Below are 25,405 nucleotides of genomic sequence, written 5' to 3' on the forward strand. Positions count from 1 at the left end.
AAGATGAGTTAAAAACAGCACTTTGCATTTCAGATAAATCACATCTTGCTGATTATTACAAATCTGTTTAAGTTATACCCACTTCCAAAATAAACAGTGTTCGCTGCTGTTCATGTTTGAGCAATTGAAGAGATGGTTCTACATCGTCTTTACTATGAAGATATCATTTCTATGCCAAACTCAGGCACTTGTTGAAAACAACCTTGTAATTCACCTCTGAGGGTATCCTTTCTGTTAAAACTTGATCTTTGTGCAAGTGAAGAAAAATAATGCAAGTACCATCAAGACAAAGCTACTTAGAAATTCAAACAAATATTGACAGAGACTTTCTTTCCAAAGTATTTTCCTTGCTTTAATATTTACTCATAATGAAGGCTATTGTTATTTGCTGTATTTCCTTTTCCCAGAACTCAAACAAAAAACTATACGAAGAATCAGAAGTCAGTGCAAAGAAAAACACAGCAATGTCACTAATACAGTAGCACTGAAGTTCTGTTTTGTATATCTCTTCTTGCCCACTACGCTAGGAAAAGTGTGTTTATTTAGATTTCTGTGACTACAGCACCTGTGTTTTTTTCCCTATTAGTCATGTTGGCAAAGAACAGCTGGGCGTACTTAGTGGTTTGGGTGGTAAAATTTTGTGGCAGTTTTGTAGTACTTGCATAATGTCACATGTGTGATGCTTATCATCTTTTTCAGGATACCACCTCCGGCTGCTCAATAAAATGACTGAAATAAATAATTTCAGCCTGCAACACTTCAATCTATTCACAACCGCTAAATATCTGTAGAGTATGTCTGCTTCCCTCCTGCTGCCCCCAAGTCATTCATTACTTAAACATTCCCATCTGGCCACAATGTCTCCTTGCTCATTGAATCATCTGGCATGTGATTCTTTTCCCTCCTTTGTCTGATAAGATATATTGTAATTATCTTCACTGTGTTCCTCCAATTTGTGGAGACAAATTAGAATGAGAAAAAAAAAAAAAAAAGAAAAATAAAGGATATAAAACTTTGAAAACTGTAACTTCTAGTCTTGAGCTTCCAAAACATCAATATACTTTAAGATGCTATTTTTCAAGCTGTTCTCAAACACTTCACCAATATGATAACAAATGGTGCTACTATGGTCAGATTTCAGTTGAACAATTACCTCTTACCCACAATGCAAACCAGTATTGGTAAGTTGGAGTAAGCACAACTACAAGCATGTCAAATCCAGCCAAAGAAGTTCTCTTTTCCACACGGAGGTGTCTGTTTAGGCACATTTCAAGCCTGACAGAATCCTATCAGTCTTTTAGTTGTTACCTCTGATGTTATTGTCGTGGGGGTAAAGAAAACTTTCAGAAGGTGGGGTAGTGGGAAGAGGAGGGGAAGCGTGTTATCTCATAATTTTTTTAAAATCTCTAAAGTAATCAATTTTATTACACTACTAAAAGTTCAAAAACTTTAAAGAATTATGAAAAAAAACCAAACTTTTCTCCTCTAGGGTATTTGTACAATGTCTCATGGTTCAGAATAAGGATGTAAATATTGAAGATTATAGAACAGACTATTTCAGTTGGAAAAGACCTACAACAATCATCTAGTCCAACTGCCTGACCAATTCAAGGCTGACCAAGTTAAAGTGTGTCATTAAAGGCACTGTTCAAACACTTCTTAAATAGTGACAGGCATAGGGCATCAACCACCTCTCTAGGAAGGCTGTTCCAGTGTTTGACCATTCTCTCAAACACTGACCACACTCTCAGAAGAGAAATGCTTCCTAATGTCCAATCTCAACCTCCCCTGACATAGCTTTGAACCATTCCCACATGTCTCGGTACTCAGCACCTCCCTCTCCCTCCTCAAGAAGCTGTAGAGAGCAATGAGGTCACCCCTCAGCCTCCTTTTCTCCATACTAGAAAAGCCCAAAGTCCTTAGGCACTCCTCACAGGACATGCCTTCCAGCCCTTTCACCAGCTTGGTTGCCCTCCTCTGGATGCATTCAAGGACCTTCATGTCCTCCTTGAACCGTAGGGCCTGGAACTGCACACATTACTGAAGGTGAGGTTGCATCAAGGTCCAACTTCTGATCCTATGAGATCAACAAGAACTAAATGTATTGAAATTAACATCATTTCCAGCAGGTTAAAAAACAGAAAGTGAGATCAGTGTCATAGTTTCCATGCAAGGGGGAACATGGTAATTCCCCAAGCTGGTCACTATTTTGATAAGCACAGAACAGCAACAGTCTCACAACTGCAATGGTAGTATTCACACAGACATTTTCTAGAATCGGAAACTAGAGTAAAAAGTCTAAAGGAGATGGTTTATAATTCTACTTTAAGAGCACAGCTGCTGGCTTTCAACATGTACTGCTCTCCCCTGGTCAATCTAGCAGAGCTGTTCTTTCCATCGACACCTGCTCTCTCTGGGGTACACACTGTGCGTGTGATCTGCTGCTGCTGTTAGCCAAAGGAGAAACTGCAGCATGCTTAAGAAATATAGGCCAGCCAAGGAAAAGCCTGGAAAAGGAGGACATGACACCCACACAACTCCCATGAGGTATTTTGGTGCTTCCTCATTAGGCAAGCACTAATTAGGTTCAGACAGATCCATAATGAAATGCTTCTTGATTTGGTTCAACGAATTGTTTCATTTGATATTATTATTTGACCCAAAATGCAATATATTGTTTACATCTCATCAAAAGGAAAAGCAAACAATTTCCGTTTTACAGACAGGTGGCCACACCTTCCACTGGGGGAGGGGGGAAATACTAGTGATAATTTTTTTAATTTCATTATTTTACAACGTATAGCAATTTAAGGTTAAAAGCACATTCACGAACATCAGTGCCTTGTGATGAGTTATGAAGATAAAGCTTCATTTGAAATACTACTTCATGGTTCACCAGATCACCTTGACATTTTTCATGGTATGAAATTTGAATAGACAAATCCAGATTGTAACGGGGAATAGAGTAAGGATCCAATTCAGTTTTCAACTCTGAATTTTAACAAAATTTTATATTTGTTGATATTGCTTTTAAATCCTCAATCTTGAAATTATGTAATTATGACAGAATGTCATATTTTACTTGTATTAAAGAGTCCAATTATGAGGAAAAAATCCCTAGAATGTGAACTATTATGTTTAAAATAAAATAATTTCTACACTCTGATCTTTATTTTTAGATCAGTTATCACCTTTATTTTAAGCAGCTATCACTGATAGCATCACTGAACAATGAGGAAATACTTTTTTAAAAAAAGATGTTGCATTAAGCATTGCATAAGTATGCATAGCTTAAACTGAGGAAGAGAATGAAAGGAACTTCAGTCACATAGAAGCCTTATGAAGTACTGACAATAGAGAAAATCCTCTTTTTTAATATATACTTATATAACTAAATAAAATTCTTCAACATCCTTTATACTATGACAGTTATTGATTCGCTTTCTTCCTTTCTTTGAAATGGTATGTCTGAAATAAGGCATGCTTTTCCTGGTTTCACTACCCATTATTTCCAGTACTAAAAGAACTGCGAATCTATTGAGCTGTTTCGTGAGCCATCTCCATTAAAATAAATAAATTTTATTGCTGCCTTGGAAGAGATTGCTAAGGATCAAAAAAAAACCCAACACAACTTTCTCTCTTAGTTGGATTAGAATATACCTTCCATTCACCTGTCTTAATATAGGAAAAAGAAGTCACTACTGTTCTGTACAAAACACATCTGTGCAGTAACGCAAAGATTATTCCATTAGACATCAAATACACCTGAGAATTCTGTTCTCAAGACCTCTGGGCTAGTAAATCTATATAATCTGTCGAGATGTCTTATACTATTAGTACAAGCCATAACAGTTGAATATTTTCCTGTTCAAATAAACACTTTGTGCTGTACTTAAAAGTTGGGCCTATACTTTTGTGCTTATCAGATTTAAATTCAAAGTGCTTGCAAAGAACTTGTCAGGTTGAGAACTCGTAAGACCTACAGAATTTGCAGATACAATGTCTTGTCAGACAGAATTCATCTTGGCAAAAATAATACTCTTTGCAGATACTGCTTTTGATCAGATAAAACCCCAATAACCTAGAAGTTTATGTGGGATAACACAAACTCGTTAACTACATGACCTCCAGCACGCACACTGACAAAATACATACTACAAGAGACATAACTGCAAAAGACGCTCCGATCAGTGCTGTAAGCCAAGCAATCGTTTACTTAACACAAAGAGTATTTTGCACATTTACCAGGCATACCACTCTTGACAAATTCACACAGGTAACAAACATTTCTTCAGCACTGAGGAGTTATGAATCCAAGGAAAACTTTAAGAAGTGTTTCATCCAAAGAAGATCCTACTTCCTCTGGACATGGTCATGAGATCTCTGAAGGAAACCACCACCAATAAAGTATACAAAAACTCTGCTCAGGGCCTTGAGATAGGAGATGAGAAAATCAGCAAAGAGTGAAAAGGATCAACAAGGGAAACATGTCCCACACAAGAAAATTGATTACTGGGTGGGGATTACATATCTTGCAGAGCTGCTACTCCTGCAAATTATGCTTCCTTTGAAGGTTCCACTCTCTCTTTGTGCTCTATCCATGTAAAAATCAGAAGCAAAATTTCTGACATTGAAATGGCTTTAGAAATGCTGTAGAAATCATATATAAATCTTAATGTTGCTGAATATTTGAGGAGAAGTAAATTGTAAATTTACTTGTAAATTGTAAATTTTTAAATTTTACTTGTAATTGTAAATTTTAAATTTAATTGTGAATATTTGAGGAGAAGTAAACTTGTAAATTAAGACCAATAGAGCCAGGAATTTATTCTGAGAATATTAGATCCAAATAGCTGACCATTTAAAGAGGCTTAGGCAGGCAACAAAGAAAACACTAAAAGGAGCTGCAGTTTTCCTTTTTGACAAAGCATGGAATTTTGACACCACAAGTAGATACACTCCTTTTAAAAGTCAAGATACCCTAGATCTTAAACTTATGCGATTCCCTGATTTTCTTCTTTCAAATGTAAGCTGCCCACAGGGAACAGATGTTTTCTCCATTCTGTTCCCTTTCAGCAAAATTCTATCATGTGTATCATGTGGTGATGTTAATGAATTTGCTTTTTTTTTTTCAAAGGTCTGCTCCTGTTTAATCAACTAATGTTATTAAGACCAACACAAAAAATTTACTCCTTTTGTACACTTGACTGTAGCTTAGTTCTTAGAAATTTATTTTTACAAAGTGCATCATGTAATTCTGTTGTACTTGATAAGACAAAATTTCTACAAGCTTGAAAGAAAAAAACTGAGTAATGAAAATACTTTGGAGTCTAGTAAAGTAACTGGTTAATATTATACCTCATATTAGCACTGAGCAGTAGTACTGTCTGCAGTATGGTTACTCATCTTCATATTTTCCTATTAACGTCTACCATATGCCCAGAATATCTGTTTAACACAAAACTGTAATTATTTTCCCTAATTAACTGATACATTAAATCAAAGGCTGACCCTGTAAAGTAAGTTAAACCATACCAGTTACGGATTGTGATGCATATTTTCATTCTTACAATTGTCAATGGAGTTTCTTGCTGACTATGATTAATGCAAACTGATTAACTTCCTTTATATAGTTTTAATCTTCCTAAAATGTGTAAATATATTCTAGTATTAGCAGAAGGTCTTGAAATTACAGCTGAGGGAATTAATTTTTTCATTTATTTACTAAATGTCATCACCATTAGCTCAACCCCATTAATGATTTATAAACCCCCAAACTCTGTGTATGTTATGATAAAAAAAAATACCTCAGTCTCTACTGCTCGTCTGTTTCTCAGGCTTACCTTATGGAAAAATACCTAACCGCATAAGCTTTTCATGATCTGCAGTTTGACTGTTTGCCCAGCAGTCTAAACAAATTTGGTATAATACCTAGGAACCCAGTCTGGATTTACTCTTATTGCAAATGGTCCGTTTGCCCTCCCTAAATGCACACTGTGTCAACCAGCTACACATTAATGAGCTATTTTAATGCAAAATACACACAGATATGTACAGTGAGTAATAACAAGGGGTAGGAAGTAAAAACTATAACTTTATCATTTACTTCCTTGGTCATTTGCATTTGACCATACCACGCTGAGTCAGTCCTTTTTATTCCTTCTGACACTATTTCTTCAAATCTCAGAGTTTTAAATGAAATGACTGTTTTAAAGAAGCAAATTTCCAGTTCTGTTACAATTCTGTCTCCAGCAACATCACCAGTATAGTTGTTTTCCTTTTGCCTGCTTGCCTGTCAACTTTGGTACTCTCTTTTTCTCCATCATCCTATCAGCTCATCAGTTAGATAGAGGACAGGAGGGAATCTAAGCATTCATCTAGGAGCAACTGTCATGCAAGAGATAAAAGCTGTCTTCAGGCTCCTACAAACTCAGTACCAAGTTTCAGTTTTCCTTTCATTAACAAGTTGGCAAAATCTTGGACATCACTTAATAGAATAGTGGTGATCTTCTACGTATTCAAGCCTCCATATATCCATGTCAATTACTTTGCACTCAGCACCAAAGATGCACAGTTTTAATGCAAAAATTAGGATGTAAACATAGATAAGGATTTTGTTTTACTACTATGCCTCTATGTATATGCTGTAGAAGTACGATGTGTAAATAGCAAGCACTTCCTCTGGACCACTTCTACAAGTAGAGCTACTCCACAAATCAAAAGCTACTCTGTTCAAGCCTAAACTGCATCGATGCTTAATGATTATATCACTTCTATAACCTTCCTCAGTCCAAGATGAAAATAAAATTAAAGATGGCTACAAAAAAGAAAATATTACTCCATGGCATTTGCTGACTTATTTAAATTGAAATGTCACATGAAATGGTTTAATTTTGGCAGTGTTTGACAGATCAAAAAAAAAAACGTTTCCAGATTCACATGTCAAACTATGTTTCTACAGGAAATCTTTTTCCTTTTCTCTTGCTAGCTTGCTTGTTTAGCTCCTGGCAGCTCACCTGGTGAGCTGAAAGCATGGATGACCTGGAAGACTAAGCATGAGCTCCTGACGTCGACAGCAACTAGGCAGGCTGCCAGGTGAACAGCTTCAAACCAGAATGCCATTTTCTTTTCCAAAGAGTTTCAAAATACTTGGGTCTCTCAAAGAAAATACGTTCGGAAATAAAGTCTTCCACAAAACAGAACTATTGTTCTCCAGTCAACTCTACATAATACACATTTTTTCTCTAATAAAAATTGGTTAAACATTTCAAAATTAGTGTGTGGTCTCTCCCATTCAACGCACTTTAAGTTCAAGGAGGTATCACAACAAACCCACATTTGAAGTGCAGTCCTTGTAGAGGACAGCATATTTGTGTTAGATTATGAACCAGTACTTATTTTATTTTATTGTGGCAAGAGCTTTAGTAAATATGAACAAAATATTGACTAAATTGCAAGTTCCTCCAGAGGCATTGTGAGGCATATTAAATATATACCAATTCAGTAGGTAGTGCCACTGTTTTCGCAGGTGTAGCTGAGACTAGGCTAGATTTGCCTCTCAGAACAATGCAAATTAGAAGCAACTAAGCTGAAATGAACAGAGCTAACCAACAGAAACATGTATTTTTAAAAAGAGTATCTCACTGACAAGAATGAAAATAAATGTTTTAAAGAAAACTATGTATGTGCAGATGTTTGACAGCTAAAAGCCCTGGATTATTTCTCACTTAAAATAGGTTTCACTAAAAAATTTCATATAACTCCTTTTCACTTTTTGCCAGGTTAAAACGTAATTACCCTAAGAGATACGCAGGTGTGATCAACAAAATGACCAATATTCAGCAGGTCAAAGTGAACCAGCAAATAATTCATATCTTCCAGTGCTAAGTGTTCTGTCAAAAAATGACTACAAGCATGTTACCTGTTGTTGCAGCAAAGAACTGAGCCTACAAGTAAGAAATTCCTAAGCATTCACCTGAAGGGAAGTCCAGGAAGAAACAGTAAACTAGATGGATACTATATAAGCAGCAGAGTGTACAGCCAATTTTCCTCCCTTTAAAACTAAGATAAGCGTATCACTCAACAGGGCAAACATGGTTTCCACTACTTTCCTTCAAAAGAATCTGTGGTGTTCTATTCTTAGACTTTTAAGCCTTTTTAAATACAAATTAGCTCTCACAGTGCTGGTATTAGGGGCAGATTTTCAAAGGAGTTTAGCTCATATTTTGGCACTTAAATAAATTGTCAGATTATCAAGTAAGCTCAGCTTGTTGTCATTAAGCGTCTTAAGAGTAGGAGGGAGAGCACAGATGTCTTGAGCACTTTTTTAAAGTTTGACCCTTTAATTTTCTGTCTTTAAAGAATGCTGGAAATTCTGATTCCAATTCCAGGTGCCATGCAATTAAATCATTACGCCATAATTTGGCCAAATGAAAATGCCATAATTTGGTCAAACTTCTGCTTTCACTTATCTGCTTATACTGTATATTCTTGGCTGCCTACGTGGCTTTTTATTGCCGATTTCGATTCTTTGAGTTTGGGATTTCTCCACAAACTTGGCCTTTTTCCAGCTGCTGACATGCTCTGCAGTGAAAGGTTGCAGACAGAGGGCATTTCTTTGTCCCTGATTCAATTCGTAAGATATGTGCTAGAGGACTTTTTTTAGGTCATGATATGTCTTGCTGATTTATGATAACTGACAGCTTCCACAAGGAGAAGTGCAGGAATTGTTTTCTAGCTTTCTAAAGTAAACTGTTCCTGATCAGTGCTTTTCACTAGATATTTGGTCAACAGATGGATACCATTTTTTTAACAGGACTTGAGGGCAGAGAAAGTAGGGTTAAGATGAAAGGCATTACTCATGAAGAACCATCATACTTTTTTTTTTTTTCATCAATTTTATTCAAACTGTTCTAAATATTCTTTTTTTTTTTTTTTCCATAGGAAAGGTTGTAACTTCTAATGAAACACATTTTGATCACACTTAAGGCAAAATATGCATTGTCAAGTAGCCTGGAGATTACATTTGCTCACATCTGAAAACGGCATTCAACTATTGATCAACTCATTATAGAAACAACCAAGTAACCATACCTATATAGCCAAACAGGACTATGTTAGCATAACAACACAGTAGTATTTTAATATTTTATGAAATGCAAATTGCATAGATACAAACATAGCAACCTTTACTTCGTTACCATTGTTCTGAAGTTTTAGTACTAAATATATTCCAGGTAATGTTGCTCAAATGAAGCCCATTTACAAAATATTGGGCATTTCACCAGTTTGGTACTGCTTTTAATTTCTCAGCTACTCCTCAGTGCAACAATTAAAAATGGGCCTTAATTAAAGCTTTCAAAATTGATAATAAGTTTGCTTAGTTTTATTTTTTTTTAAATTAAAAAATTGCTCATTTGATGCTTAACTGGAATCTGTTTAATCAGATTAGTATATCAATTTACAAGAATTAATCTGAAGAATCTCTCTGGTACTTACAGATTCTGACTGAATTAGACAGAAAAATATTGCAAGAGGTCTATTCTGGAAAGACTAGAGATGAACTATATTCAGAGACCTAAAACAATAGGACCAACAATAATCAATGCTCATGCAGCTAGGTGCTGGAAAAGTAGAATATTGAGAACTACTAAGTAAACCAAGTTGCCCAAATCCTGAGCTTCTCCTTACAATGGTAACCACAAGGTCCACTGCCCAAGGTAAACATCTCAGAAAGTAATGTAGAACACCTGGCTCTATACACAGCCACAAAGCATTGACCTCTTCTGAAATCTGGGATACAAGTATAAAGACACATGGAAAGGCAACACCACCAACACTAGAGAAACAACATCTTCAAGATTTTCTGAAATGATTAGCAATAAATAGTTTGTTGGTAGTCGATTGCTCCAACTCACTCATTCAATTGAATTTAGAGATTGCAAGAGATTACCCTCTGGACAGTTGTGTACTTGTCCCTCTGTTAAAGATTTTGTTAAAAGCTGAAGGGCAGGTAACATGGCTTCCCCAAGCCATGACAGGTCATGCTACTAGAATTTAATTAATGATTAATATTACTTAATATATCAGCCTATGAACATGGAACTCCATTCCCTTTAAGATTATACCCTCAAAGCTCTATTTCCAAAGGTCCTAGGTTTTATGAAAATCTATATATCTTGCAAAGTAGCATAAGTTTAGTACCTAGAGAGAGGCACCCAGAGTGGCAACCTTCAGAAATGAGACACAAGTCAATGATTAGCTTATGAGTCGGCAAATCAGATACTGAAAATCATGCATTTTCTAAAGCAGAGCTCTGAAGCAGAGAGTCTGAAGCAGAGTTTAAACAGTGTACCCTTCACTATCATAAAGAATAAGAATCTTTAGTAAAGAAGGTTTAAAGTAATATAGTCTAATGAACACAATAAAAAAGAACCGAGTCCCTCAACAATCAAAAAATGAATATTATAACCCTTGAAGAATTTAAACCTCATTTGTATGGTGAAAATGAGGTAGTAGGCCCTGAAGCACTAATCAGATGTATTAAAAATGAAAGAAAATATCAGACATGGGAAATGATTGTAATTAAAATTTGAATACATACAAACACAACAGCACCAACATTACTAAATGGAAATCAAACAATGGTATTCGGTGTTAGGGGACTGAATAATAACCCACCATTTAATCACCTCATCTGTTTTCTAAGTGCATACTTTGCAAACTATTATATTAATTCCAGATATCAGAGAGTTAATTATCTCACAAAAGATGCAAGACTTGCTAGCCTTATACCAGAAGTAAAATATTCTATTTTTTTTAAATGAGTTTTTTTGAAATTTGCGTTCATTCTGTAACAGAAATCAACAGAGTGGGGGAGGGTGTGTGAAAAGAATTTGTTTTTCCTTTAAAATGATGTTTTAGAATTCTGCTTCCAAAAACTTTTTTAAAATCTATTTTTTTTTATTAGTTAGACTTGATTTCAAGACCTATCAGCAATAGTAATCGTTAATATTACCAAAATCAGTAAGTTAAAGTAGCATTTGAAATAGCTTATCTTCCGTATTTAGTTTTTAAGTGCACAACAACTGCTACTTACAACTTCTTTTCTAGATCAAAATGTTTCCCAGTTCCACTGTAATAGACTGACAACTTTTTTAGGGTCAAGTTGTTTCTCATTCTCTCTTGTTTTCATAGTTCTGTTACAACCTTTAAAGTTGCCCCACAAAACAGCCTTAAAATGTTCTTTCCTGGCATCCATTTGAAAGTACAGCTATAGATGCAGAAGGTATCAACCAGTTGCAGCATAGTTGCACTATTACAGAAAGCTCAAGGTACAGCTGGGTAGAGCAGCATGTAATTTGTTTCCTATTCTTATTTCTCCTCTCCTACTGCTACGTACATCACTCCCACTTAGCTCACAAGTGATAGAATATTCCATTGTAGTCCTAATGATTCCATTTTCCTGCCGTACACGATACTCTCTCATATGAACTGCAAAGAGCATTCTTTTAATTAAATTGCAAAAGTTACATGTGGCATTATAACAGCTAAGAAAAATAGAAGTTAATAAAATGTAGAGAATGCGCTACGCAAAGGTATCCATCACAGAAATTACCTTGGTCCTTTCCAAGTCTCAGTCTTGCATTCCCCTGATAGAACCATCTCTGTCCTGTCACCACATCAGCTATCATCTTTCTACAGATCTGACAGATCTTCACCCTTTTCTGTATCATTCCTTTAAGAAACCTTGCTAGGAAGTAAATGTTTTCTTCTAAGTCAGGTTCAGTCTAGCAATCTTCTAGTGCTTTCCTCTTTATGTTCGATGCAGAGCAGTCAACAAAAACTGCTAGCATCGCTCGACATTAATCACTATTTACTCCTGAAAAGTGGAAATAAGAACACATTGTTTTGCTGTTGCTATAGCCTCAGATACTATACAGGCTGTTTTACATGATCTGCTAAAAACAAGAGAGTTATGTGATAACTTTTGTATCTTACAACTTCATTTCTTTTATTAAATAATGACTCTTCTGATAATATCTGTCAACCTAACTACTTGATTTCCACAAGCTTTGACTTGACAGATTGCCACATACCTTCTACTTTACATCAAGAAAGAAAAATTACTTTTGAATGTTGGCATCCAGTCTCTTTTTCTGATCGAGAACAGAATGAGCACTTTTAGCTGTAGTTGATACCCCTAGCCAAGTCTCATCAATCCACAGAAACACAGTTCCTTTTGAATCTTCTGAGTGTTTTAGGAAACAGAAAGATAGCTTCCCATTATCTTCCTCTTTCCCCTCCCTGCCTGCCTTCCCCCCCAACCACAGCCTCAATGCAGGGGCATCAAACAGCACTGAAACACATCTTTGCACCAAGGAGGGGGTACTATTTTTATTTTATTTTAAGTCACAGCCATGGTTCTTATCAACACCATGATTAAATAGCAGAAAGTATTTTATTTGACAATCTGAATCTGTCCATCATCTTGTTTGAATTTCAAGTTACAAATAAGAATTTGAATGCTCCTAAGATTTTGCATATGCTCTTTTCCTTTTCTGACAAAATCCACCATGGGAAAAAAAAAAGTCCTTTAAGTTTAATTCACAGTCTATCTAGATTCAAACCCCACTTTTTTTTTTAAAAAAAAAAAAAACAAACACAAATGACAGCAACATTTTAAGAACACATTTGCACTTTCTGGAAGCACTGCTTGCAGAGATAGCTAAGATCCTGACAGTAAGATTTGAGTTTTGTAGATCTCAACAGTTTGGGTACATAGTGCAACTCATTTCTTTTTACACTATGTTTTACACAAAGTCAGTCTGTACAATCTTCAGATAAGCCACAGATTATCTGTACTGCAACTGTACATCCCAATGTTTCCAACAAAGTACTAGCTCCCAGGAAGACTGTAAGCTCTGCCAAACCTGCATGTCTATTTGCAGTCTTCCATGGACCTGAAGAAAATATTGGGAGTGAATCTGCATTCATAAGTCAGATACATATTTTTCTACTCAGCTGCAGAATCCTGAAATTTGAATTGTGATCAAGAGTCTCAGGAATAGGTACTGAGATAGAACAGGAAGTTCTAGCAGCAATTTAACAGCACATTTATTTAATGATACATATACCACTGTTGGCTTACCTGTCTACTTTGATCAACACTGCTCCCAGTCCCCAGTAGAGTTACACTATGCTTATGTTATCCTGCAGTACATATCCCCATCTTGTGATTCACCAATTTCCTCCAGCCTATTTCATTATTACATAGATCTTATGCTCTGAAATGTCATTTTTATGCAAATTTCAAGCAAATATCTCATGTTTGTTTTACTTCTTTAAGAAAATGTAATCTAAGAAACCAAAGGCAGCATAATGCAGCCAGAGAAGGAAGGCTTCTTGTGTTGTGGGAAACACAGTGACATAAAAAAATTCTGAATTCAATATTCATACTAACTCTAGTTTCCAATCTGAACCTATAATCACGAAGCATCAGGGAGCACTTCACAGACAGTCATGATGTACTCCAAGCGGAATTGGCTTGGACTCTCTTAAGTCGCATACATGAACCCCAAACCCAAATCTCCCAAATTCTGAGAAGACCAAGAGTTAAAGAGAACAGCGAAATTATTGAAAATATTCTTGAATAATAGTACCTCTTCTCCTCTAACAGATCTATTACTCAAACCATTTGATTGCAATCCAGCTGTCATGACTCTCTTTTCAAGAACACTTCATCATTAGAAACTGGTTTGACTGGCCACCAGTACTATTAACACACTACCTATGACCAATAAAACCAGCAAAACACATGCTAGTTTTGTATTTGGAAGGAGGGAATAGAAAACTTGTCATTTTCATACATGGTAAGCATCCAAGTACAGAAGGACTGAAATATTTTCTAGTACTACTCTGTCGTCAAGCTACAGCAATCTTGAATTAATGACAAATTTCAACCTAATTAAGAATCTATTCACACTCTTTGAAGGTAGAGATGATTATTTCAAATGAAATGGTCATAAACTATGTAATGTATGTTTCTACACTTAGCATTTGCTTCAAAGCCTTTATTTCTTCTTGTTTATACAAGAAGAAAATACTATACTCACTGTCTCAACATCTGCTACAAGTTTGTCAGTATGCACAGCAATTGAGGAAACTTTCAGGAACTCATTTAGATGAGATGGTTGAACAGGCAGTAAGATAACAGGCTATTCTACTCCAAGCTAAACATTTCAGTAATATGATCTTCCATAAATCAGAGATTACAGACTTCATGCTACCTGTGGGAACTAAGGCCATCATATTGATTCTAATCAATATTTCCTTTATTTTCAAAATGTATGACATAGAAAAACCATTGTGAAACTAGAGCAGCACACATCACGTTACATGACTATCATAGCACATGTCATTATTCAGTGTCTATTCACTATTAAATACCATGGTGTAACTGTATGCTTCAGAAAATAATCCTAAAGTGGTGACAAAACTGAACTACAGAGAGCTATATATTCCATAACAACAACATACATGAAATAAATTGTACTTGGAGATTTGCTAAAGACTGATAAGGTGAGTTGTTTCATGGAACTTGGTCACTAAAAAAATCTACACACACTTCAACATGATTCTTGTCTTTCTAACTTGTCAAGATGGAGAATATTCTTCCATTCTGTGAAATACACTGCATATGAAGTAAAGTTTGGACATTTGACACAACTCAAAACATATCAGTGTTATGGTTTCTGCATGTTCTTTTCAAAAAACTCCTGATTTGTATCCCACATGTATCACTAATATTTCCCCCCAACCTTGATTTTTTATCTGACTAAAGTGATACAACTAGAAGAGATTGCATTTGCTGTACTGGCATCTCTGAGCAGGGACCAAATATTTCCATAGCAACTTGATACTGCTACACCTCCTTGGTAACCAATTTTATGTAATTATTTATTATATTTACCTGTATTAATGTTTTAGCACTGAATATTTTAGGAGTCTGTAATTCTTAAATATATTTGTTAGTTTCATGAATAAATCACCTCAGGAATAGGCACGTTTTTATTATTTTGTGTAGTATCCAATAAAACCTCTTCCCAGATATACAACTAAGCTTCTTCAGTCAGTAAGTCTTCAAACTGCCTAAAATCCCTAAAAAAAATCCAAACAGTCAAGCAGAACAGGTTTCATTAATGACTAAGATTTAAAGGAATTATAAATAATTTTATTTTCACACAATGATTCAGTTTGATATTACTTTCCTGGCTCAAAAACGTGACTCAAAATCTCTACACTGGTTCAGACTCATCTTAACCTCATATAAAGTACAGCTAACTTTTAATGAGAGATAATAATAAAGTAAATGGTATAATCAACACATGCACCTCAGACTGTGTGAAATAGAAAAATAACTTTTTTTGTTAAGGTAAAAAGTGTCTTAATGAGTTAGTTTTAGGTTTACTATAAGTCAGTAGCAAATCGGACTGCTATAAAACATAGTTGTACAGCTCTCACTTTTTTCTTAAAGACACTTTACACACTCTAAACAGTTATCTGTGTCTCTGCACTAAAGTACTTGAGAGACAGTTAGCACATATATACCTGTGTTCATAACTACACGCATTCGGTATCTTGAAAAGCACCAGAAAAGCATCATTACGCCAAGATGACAATCACTTAATGACATTGATTTTTTGTAAAACATTCTACACTAGGGAAATGGCAATTATTTTTTCACTGTCTGCTGAAAACAGAGAACAGAGGCCTCAGAAAGTGAAAGCCACAGAGCTTGACATCCAAAGTTCCAGTCTAAAGACACATTGTAGACACTGTATTTGTACGGCCCTTGTTGTGTGATCAAAGTCTAAGTCGTCAGTTCCATACCAGGATATCTGGCAATAAGCAGTATGCCAGCTCTTGTACTTCTGAAAGACCAGGTTCAAAGCTTGCTGGCAAGCTGACTGAAAGTTAGCTATCTAGAAGATCTATCTGAAAATAAAGTAGAGGAATGGTGGCAAAAGGGTAAAGAGGAGTCCTCTACTTCTTTAAGCTTGTCCCTCGAAGCACCTGCAGGAGCAAGAGGCTGGCAGAAGAAAAGGATGGGCAGAAAAACATGTGAGGAAAAGGCAGACACGGAGCAAAAGATAAAGAAGCAGGAACATAACAGTGTGAACTCTAGAAGGCAGAAATCAGGAATATGATTTAAAGATGAACGAAGAATGCCTGATAAATTGTTTAATCCAAAACTCACTGAAGACAATGGTAGACTTTGAAAATGGTTTGATATGAGGCTTGTAATCTTAACTGACTGCATTTAGAATCAATGCTTGACCAGCATATCAAAAACCAGTGAGAATTGCTTAAAAAGTGACTTCATAAAGCCTCTTCTGAGATGAAGATGCCACTGCTTCTTTGAAGATACAGTCATTAAAGGATGAAGCATGTGAGCAGTCAGTATAAGTCCTCCGAAGTTTAACTATAATCTCCTTACTATTTCTGACTGAATTTCTTAAATCTTCTCTGGTGAAAACAGGAAGCAAAGCCAAGGCAAACAGCTTCATCTGGAAGTTACCTGTAGACTAACTTTATTCTCAGGTTTGGGTTTTTTTTTGTGTGTGGGCATGTAGATCTATGTGTGCTCAACTCTAACAGCATTTAAGTTTTTTACTGTTGCATTTACCTGAACGAACACTGAAATGCAGTGCAATTTCCTACCTCACATTAGTTGTTTGTTACAGCTGCTTGTCACCTACTGATAGATACACATTTACTTTTGAAATTTCAGTTTAAGGACAGTTAGGAGATGCTCTTGTATGAAAAAAATTCCTCTATCACATTATAATTTTTTATATATATAAAAAAAAATCTTTACTGAAGTGATGCTTTTGTGATTCAGAAAAGAAGGCAATGCCACTAATATAAAACAAGTTCGGTCAGTAAATTCTGAAGCAAACGCAAATATGTACAAAGTACATTCAAATACATTCATACACACAGCATCTTGAAGCAGATATTAGACACTGAATGAGGCATTCTTGTCTCAGTGCAGAAAATTCAACCTTATTTGTATAGCTGGTTTCTGAACAGATGCAGGGCTGAAAAGGGACGCATTTGTATTTACAACTGACATTCAATTGTAGAAAGCTCTGTTCCATTTACACAGAAGGCTAAATAATATAGGCTGTGCGACCTTGGGTATAACTAGTGTTTTGCTTTGTAGGGTATTTTACTTTAATTTTGAATAACCATGTAAAACAAGACATTACTGTGTTAGAGAAATTGCAAAAATAAAAAACACAATAAGAGTATGAGGCACCACTAGAGAAAGGTTATTTGTAGCGCAGTTATCCAAATTGTACATATGGTAGACAAGCAAATATGGTACAGGTTTCAGAGGTGTTTTGCCTCACTGTGGACCGGACAGTCAAGATCAAATTCATTTCCAAGGGGACATGTTTTACGCTGTCTCATAGTGATTTACTCCGCAAATTAGTACAATCAAATCACAGCAGTCCCAGGAATGGTGCCAACCTCTTATGAAGAAGTGTATCAGTCAATCATTCAGTCTTACAGAACAGGCATTCTGTTTACGTATTTCATGGGCTGATAGGAACCAGATTATTCACATATTTAGCAGTCCAAAAAGAAGCCAAGGTATGGGAGTAAAAGAAAGAAAATGCCCTCAAATAGGTTTCAGTGAAAAATTAATAAGGCAGGCATGAAATCCCAGGCAGAATCAAGTTAAAACTAGTTTTAAGATTTCAGATATTTGTTTGTAAAAATAACTGTGGAGGGTTTTTTTTGTTTGTTTCTTGACTTTTTTTTTTTCTTTTTTTTTTTTTTAAAATGCAGGTGCTTTATTCATGGAACATTGTTTGCGCTTTCTTTATAAATAACAAGCTGCAAAAAATCTACATTCTTTCTTTCGATTCTTCAAATATGTCTCTGCTTTGATATCATTTCCAACATTATGCCTTGTTAGTCAAAGAAGAATTGCCTGTGAAAGTACTAAACACACTCCTAAAACCAGTTAGATGCTTTGGGTGAAAGACTTGATGGAATAGCAGCGCTGATCATGTGCATCGTAGCCTATGATCCTTAAAGGCAGCAAAACTCCATGTGTATCTGTGATACATCAAGACATAAACAGGGTTATCAGCGCAAAATCTCAGAAGAAGCAGAACTGAAACTACTCAAACTCAAGTTTTGGAAGAGATGTAGGAAAATACCTACAAGCCTTACTTGTAGTCTCATATGGGAAAATGTTTAGCACACTAAAACGATGATGCCAAACCAAGTCATGAAACAGCACAGATTCAGCTGAAATCAACAGTCATCAAATCAGTAATTCATTATTCTCCATTTAAGAATAAATGAAATTCTCCCCTGATGGCCAAATGTTACAATGGTCACCTATAGCACAGGCAGTTTTTCAACTTTCTGCCAGAAATCATTACTGAAATGAAGAAAGGGGGACACCTAGGGTCGTGTTTAATGAAGGACAACAAACAGAAAGGGTTGTTCTGGCTGAATACTGAAATTGATGGGAAGCAAAACCATAAAACTAATGAAAGGATTGCCTATAGTCAATTCATGTGTACTGTCTGGATGTTAATTACTACCTCCCTCATCTAATAATAGAAGTAAAATGATCAATACTTATTGCAATGTGTGGCCATACAGCAGGCAAAGTAAACAGAGAACATGAGTTTTTTGTGCAAAAATGACAATCATTCTTCTACGAATGAAAAAAAGTATTCCAAACCTGAGAATAAACTTTAAAACCTTGTACTCTTGCATGAGGTAGCTGCATGTCTTGCTTCAGTAAATCTATTGTGCAGAGAAACAAAGCACCACTAAGGTAACAGAATCAACAAATATAATCTTCCAAGAGTGAAAACTCCACAAGTGGAAACTACATGTTGGTAGCATCACTCCTGTTGGGAAATAAACATGACAGTCTGTACTGATGTGCAGCAATAATGTACTTTGAATACATTTCAGTATATAAAGTTATATTCCAGATGATGAATACAGTGGTTTCATCTGAACCACTAATTTCAGGCAGACACAAGCAGAAAATAAAATAATTTTGTTTGCGCAGTTCCTTATGGCGTGGATGAAAAATACATTTGACACTTTTTGCACTCATGTTTGACTAGTCCAGACTATACATTGCTTCATGGACCAAACAACGTCCTGAAACAAACAATCCAAAAAAAAAAAAATCCCAAACAAAAACCTGAACATGTAAATAAGTTAAAAATCCATCTGCTGCAGCATTTATTCTGCACGTGAATAGCAACATCAGAATTAAAGTTTAGATCCACAGGCAGAAAACTGAAAATAAATAAAAGGCAGCTTTAGAAGCCAATTTCACGTTCCTTGACATTACCAGGAAAAAAGACACTTAATATTTATCATCTTCCAAACCACTAACAAGAATGTGAGAATTACCACATTTCCATATTTTCTTTAAATTATCATTTCATTAGCAGAGAACTGTCATTATTTGTGTTACAGGAGCAATAGCTTCCAAAAGTCCTTATGTGGGTCTCTGCTAGAATAATCCATCATCACAGAATTCATACCCCGAGAAGAAACAAGAGGGGGACAGACTCACATTTCTGAAGCTCCCAATCTTGTAAAAAGCTGAACTTTAATTATTGCAACAGCCCTATTGAGAAGTAATAGGTCTACATTTATGCCTAAAATTAACCATTTCCCTAAATCTTTCCAGGACTGAGAAAATTCACATTCTTCTGCGTTCACAATTTAATGGCTTGTATTAAGGGGTAAGGAGAAGGAGCAGCAGCCTGGAGAAGAGAAGGCTCTGGGGAGACCTTATCGCAGCCTTCCAGTACTTAAAGTGGGCCTGAAGGAAAGCTGGTAAGGGACATTTTACAAGGGCGTGTAGTGATAGGACAACGGGCAATGGATTTAAACTGACAGAGGGGAGATTTTGATCAGACTTAAGGAAGAAATTCTTCCCTCTGAGGGTAGTGAGGCACTGGAACATGTTGCCGAGAGCAGCTGTGGACATCCCATCCCTGGAAGTGTTCCAAGTCAGGCTGGATGAAGCTTTGAGCAACCTGATCTAGTGGAAGGTGTCCCTGCCCATGGCAGGGGCGTTGGAACTAGATGGTCTTTAAGGTCCCTTTCAACCCAAACTGTTCTATGACTCTGTGATTATTAGGACAAAGTAATACTGGCATCATTTACTGTAAGTCATCCCAGGAGACAAATGTCCTTCACAGTCTCTATCAAAGCAAATTTCTAACGTAAACAATTATATGATTTACAACACTGCAGAAGTGTTATATTTTCCTTTGCTATGTTTAGTTATAATTTTCAAGAAATTAAACTTTTGCAAATTCTGATTCCTTACTTAATATGTAAGGTTTGTTTCAGTCTCCCTTTAAATAACGACAAACCCACCATCACTTTCAAGGTTATAGCTGCTAAGACCAGAAGGGCCTGAAATTCTCCTTCTTAAAGTCTAAGGTAAAATAAGTTGGTATCTGGAAAAGAAAACTCGATGCATATTGAGATTTCTTAATAGTTTTCCTATACACTTTTTTGTTTAAATTCTGCTGCCACTTTGTTGTCTTTCAAGTTTTGGGGCTTTAATACCTTCTGAAAATGTAGAACCACCAGATATGGTTATTTATGGCAGTGACATTCACGAGTATTTGATTGCTGAAGCAGTGATATTAAGATTTTGAAAGCACAGTACAGAAAAAAATGGGGTTTTTCCTCAAAGATTTTGTTAGAAACTGAAATTTCTCTTGCATTCACTCAGCACAAAGGATAATATGACCCAGGGGAAAAGGGAAATTATGAAAACATGAGAGAGTACAGGTAAAAATCATGACTGAACCCTCTATTCTCATCATGTAATGAGAAAATACGCAAAACTTTTCTATAAAGCAGTCTTATTTATCATTTGTTACATTAAACAAGGTAAGAGTCTTAAATGTTCAAAAATATTACAATGTATTATGTTCCTCAGAAATGCAGTTGTGAGTCATAAAAAAGTTCCATGATGAAAAGTTTGAGAGTTATTGAACATAAAACGGTTAGTAGAATCTTTTCATTCAACTTTCAAAATACATATCTGGCAATTTTTTTAAAAACAAACATAATAAAATGCCATTATTAATCTCTTATTTCTCCTATAAATTCATTCTAGATTGTCTAGGCTGCAAGAGATCAAACTGCAAATCCCTTCATCCCATCAATATTCATATGAACAGCTTCAATTTCATAGTTTACTTGCACAAACTACAAATTACTACACATGGTCAAGTTCATGCTCTAGTCTAGTTGCCAATTCTCAGCATAAATTCACAAAAGATGCTCTTAACATCACAAAAACTTTTCCACAAGACACCTGATGTTTCACATTAACTTTTGCATCATAATGACAATTGATCAATTATGAAATACTGGCAAGAACAACTGTTGTAATCCATTAACTTCTTAATGGTTAACTACTATTTTGCTCATCGGCGGAAATAGAAAACACAACTTTTATAATATTGCCATTGAGGAATTAATTCTAGCAATCACAACTATTCAAATTCTAGATTCTTCATGCATTTTCTCCACTTGTGTGGATAAATGCTTGAAACGAACGCTTGAAATCAATACCAGGTACAATTAATTACGAAGGTAAATAGCCTATTATAAAAACAAGAAACCGTTATTCCTCACCTTCGCCAAAAAGCACCAGTTGTGCTTCCAAATGAAATGGGCATAGAGCTCTGTCTTTCTGAAGGCATAAGTAAAAAATAGCTAAACTAGCTATGAAAAATATTTCTATCTACGCATGTCCCTATAAAGGTGTTGAAGGTACAGGAACAATATTTTCCATTCCGAAAGCTGGACAGAATTCAGCTTTTCAGTGAAAATCGTATAAATTAAGATAACACCTTATAGTGCCATCTACTGCTAAAGCTACTAATTATTCTAATTTATATGCAATCAGCAATGTTTTAGTACAAAAAGCCTTGGGAAATATAATTCAAAAATGAAGAAAGAGATGGTATAGCATGGCTAATTATGTAACACAAATTATTACCAAATCAATAGCTACATGGATTAGACAAAATTAATCCAAGAAGGTAATTATCAAACTTGGATAAAGTACGGGCAGTTTTATCTTCTCTCCCCATCCCTCTTTATTTTCACTTCCTGGAATTTAATTCTGAGGAATCACACTTATGTCTTATTGCATGTATGTGCACATTCATCAAGGGCAATCCTTGCAGACCAGCCTCTTTGCAATAACAGTGCTTGGGGTGAAAACGTTGTAGTAGACCTGAAAGCATATTTCACCGTTCTAAACAGAGATACTTATGCTCAAGGTTGAAAAAAAAAAAGTTCCCCTTCTGGATCTCTGGTCTTATAAACAGTTTTGCAAATAAGTATCTGAACTTCCATAACAGACCATGAGTCTTGGGACAATTACTAGGTCTGCACTATGAAGTACAGCATCTAGGGAACAGGAAGGGTGAGCATGAGAAACCCTCACCAGAACCATGTTTCTCCCGAACGTAACCACACAATAAATTATTTATTTCATTAATCTCGAAACACAAACCAAGACCAGTGTCCAGACACCTTGAGAAATAAGGCACTTACCAAGGGTAGAGCTGGGCATTCTGCAGATGACACCACTCCTAAATGGACACAGAACCAGATGAGGAAATGAGAGTGGTAAAGGACATTGAAACAACAAAGAAGCCATTTTCCAAAGCTGCTATAAAATTGCCATTTTTTTTATATTCGTACTTCTGTTAAGACTATCATCCACTAATTGTAATGCCTTGTTTAACACAAACTGTAACAGAAGTGGAGGCATGTCTGTAGCACTGTTACTAGACTTGTTGCACTTTCTGATGTCACGACAACAGAAAACCTTTACATCAAACTGCTGATCATGTCTGTATAACGTTTGGGCACAAGTTTTTAATTTGACCATTTAGAAAGAAATGGAACTTACAGATCCAGTTCTGAGCTTTCCTGTTGACAACGTTGCATGTAGTGTCTCCTGAGTATCTTCATCTATATTGCTGTAAAAAATTCTGAAATAAACAAAGAGCTTGTCTGTAACAATACAGTAGGGAATCTGCAAATTCTTAATGATCTGGTTATTCATCAAGAAAATACATGCAATGACAACAAAAAAGCGTCATATGCATAATTCAAGTAAAGTGGAACTGAAATGGAAAGGAACCTCAACCTTTTCAGGGTTTTCAACATCAAGATATACTTCTCGAATTGAGGAACATTACAATATGTGTCGTACTTATACACCCTACATCCACTGGAATTTAGGGTTTGACAAAAATTCAGCTACAAACACTGAACTAATCTGCATTCAAAGTACATTAATTTTCTTATGCATTCAGTTGCCAGGCACTTGATCTGAGACTCATCATTCTCCCTGTAAGTACATTTTACTACTTCATTTAAAGGTTACAAGGATCATTTCCAAAATATATTGATTTGCTATTTGCTTGGTTTTCCTCAGCTATAAGAACTGTTTCTCCCCTGGAGCCCACAATCAGAACTTTAAACACCTGATAACATCAGCATCATTTTTTCCTGGCATGTTTTAGCACTGCTATTCCTGACTATTTATGAATTTCATTATTGCCAAAGTGTAAATTATTAAATGAATGATTACCATGTCAGATTGCAACTCTTGGCAGATTTATATATTTAATTTACACATTTCTTTTTGTAATTTTATAATTTTATTTATGAATACATCCAACACTGTGGCAGAAAATATAAAACAAATTAAAAGAAAGAGGAGCTATGATTGCTACTTCGATAAAAAGGGAGATAATTTCACAGCTTTATTATGGTTACAGAATGACAATTAATCCACCACTGGGCAACCTTAGTAGGTTTGGTTTTGGTGGAGTTTTAAATGTGTTTAATGCTCTGATGATTCATACACCAGATTGACAGTATTGTCAGCACTAACGATCATTTTGGGTGCAATAATCACTTATGCTAAATATAATCTCCCTCATTGAAGGGAAATGTTCGTATCACTTATCTTCAGAAAATGGATATTTGCAGAGCTGGACTGTGACTTTGCAGTTTTTCAGCTGACCCCATAGGATGGAATAACACTGAGTTTCACATTTTGTGACACAGCTTTCAAGTATATCACCCTTAACAGAACAATCCCAGTGAAGATTTTGCACATCTGCCTGAAAATATCCAATAAGCACTCACATCTTCTCTGATTGAAATGTTCATCACATATCAGCTTGGTGTCTGCCCAGGAAATCTTGTAAAACATCACTGCTTCTAAATTAAAAAAAAAAAAAAAAAAAAAATTAATGTAACATTTCTAACTGGAAAGCACTAATTTGCTAAAAGTTATTTTCTTCTTATGAACAAAATAGCTTTGTTAACAACTCGACTGAGGAACATTTCTGATCTTTACAGATGGCCATCACAACTGGAGAGGCAGTAGCCCTGCAATAACCACTAAACTATTGATCAAAGGTCTCACCTAGACAGTAGGACAGCCACATTCATATCCCAGCCCTCCTTAGCCTTGCATTGCCTGGCAGGTGTCACTCCATGAGCTGTTGGCTGCTTTAGGAATAGTCTGTCTTGATCTATTCTACTGGGCTGATTTGACTTTATATGGATAAATTATTAATTGCAGCAGAGACAGAGGTTTTCCATAGCCCACATGAGTACTACAACCACTGTGCTACAATACCAGTGCTTCTCTGCTGCTCTCTAGCACAGTAGATATTTAACTATTTAAACAGTGAATGAAAGAAAATAAAACACAAAAGAAGAACCATCTCAGTATGTTAATAATTAGGTCTCTGAAAGCTGGAAGCCACTAGTTTTTCTCTGCCAATGAAAGATACCTATTCTGATAGAGAATAGTACAGTATTTAAGTCCCAGATGTGCTGTTAAAGATCCTATTACCCAAATGAATGAACAGCAACTTGTATGCTCACCACAGTTCAAGAGAAAAGAAACATGGAACATAGATTGCTGTACTTGACACTGCATACAGAATAATATTGCTCATTTCTGTGCCTCTCCCAACACACATTAATCTTCTACCAGGTAGGTACTCTATGGTTGCTTATTTTACTGTGGCCTCTAGAAATGGGCTCTGGTATCATCATCATCATGTTTCACAGGATATAACTGAGAGCAATCAGCACCTAACGATGATGCAGGTCTGTAGTTTGGTCTGGTGGAGCAGCAGAACAAATCTTCCGAAGTAACAGCTAAGCTCTGGTCACACACAACATATCATTAGATACCCAAATTGTAGGATACTCAATACCAAAGAAGGTGCTGTTCCCACTCTCCCTGCTAACCTGTATTTAAACTGAGCCT

The sequence above is a fragment of the Tauraco erythrolophus genome, chromosome 13 (assembly GCF_009769465.1).
Source record: "Tauraco erythrolophus isolate bTauEry1 chromosome 13, bTauEry1.pri, whole genome shotgun sequence".
NCBI classification, from domain to species: Eukaryota; Metazoa; Chordata; class Aves; order Musophagiformes; family Musophagidae; genus Tauraco; species Tauraco erythrolophus.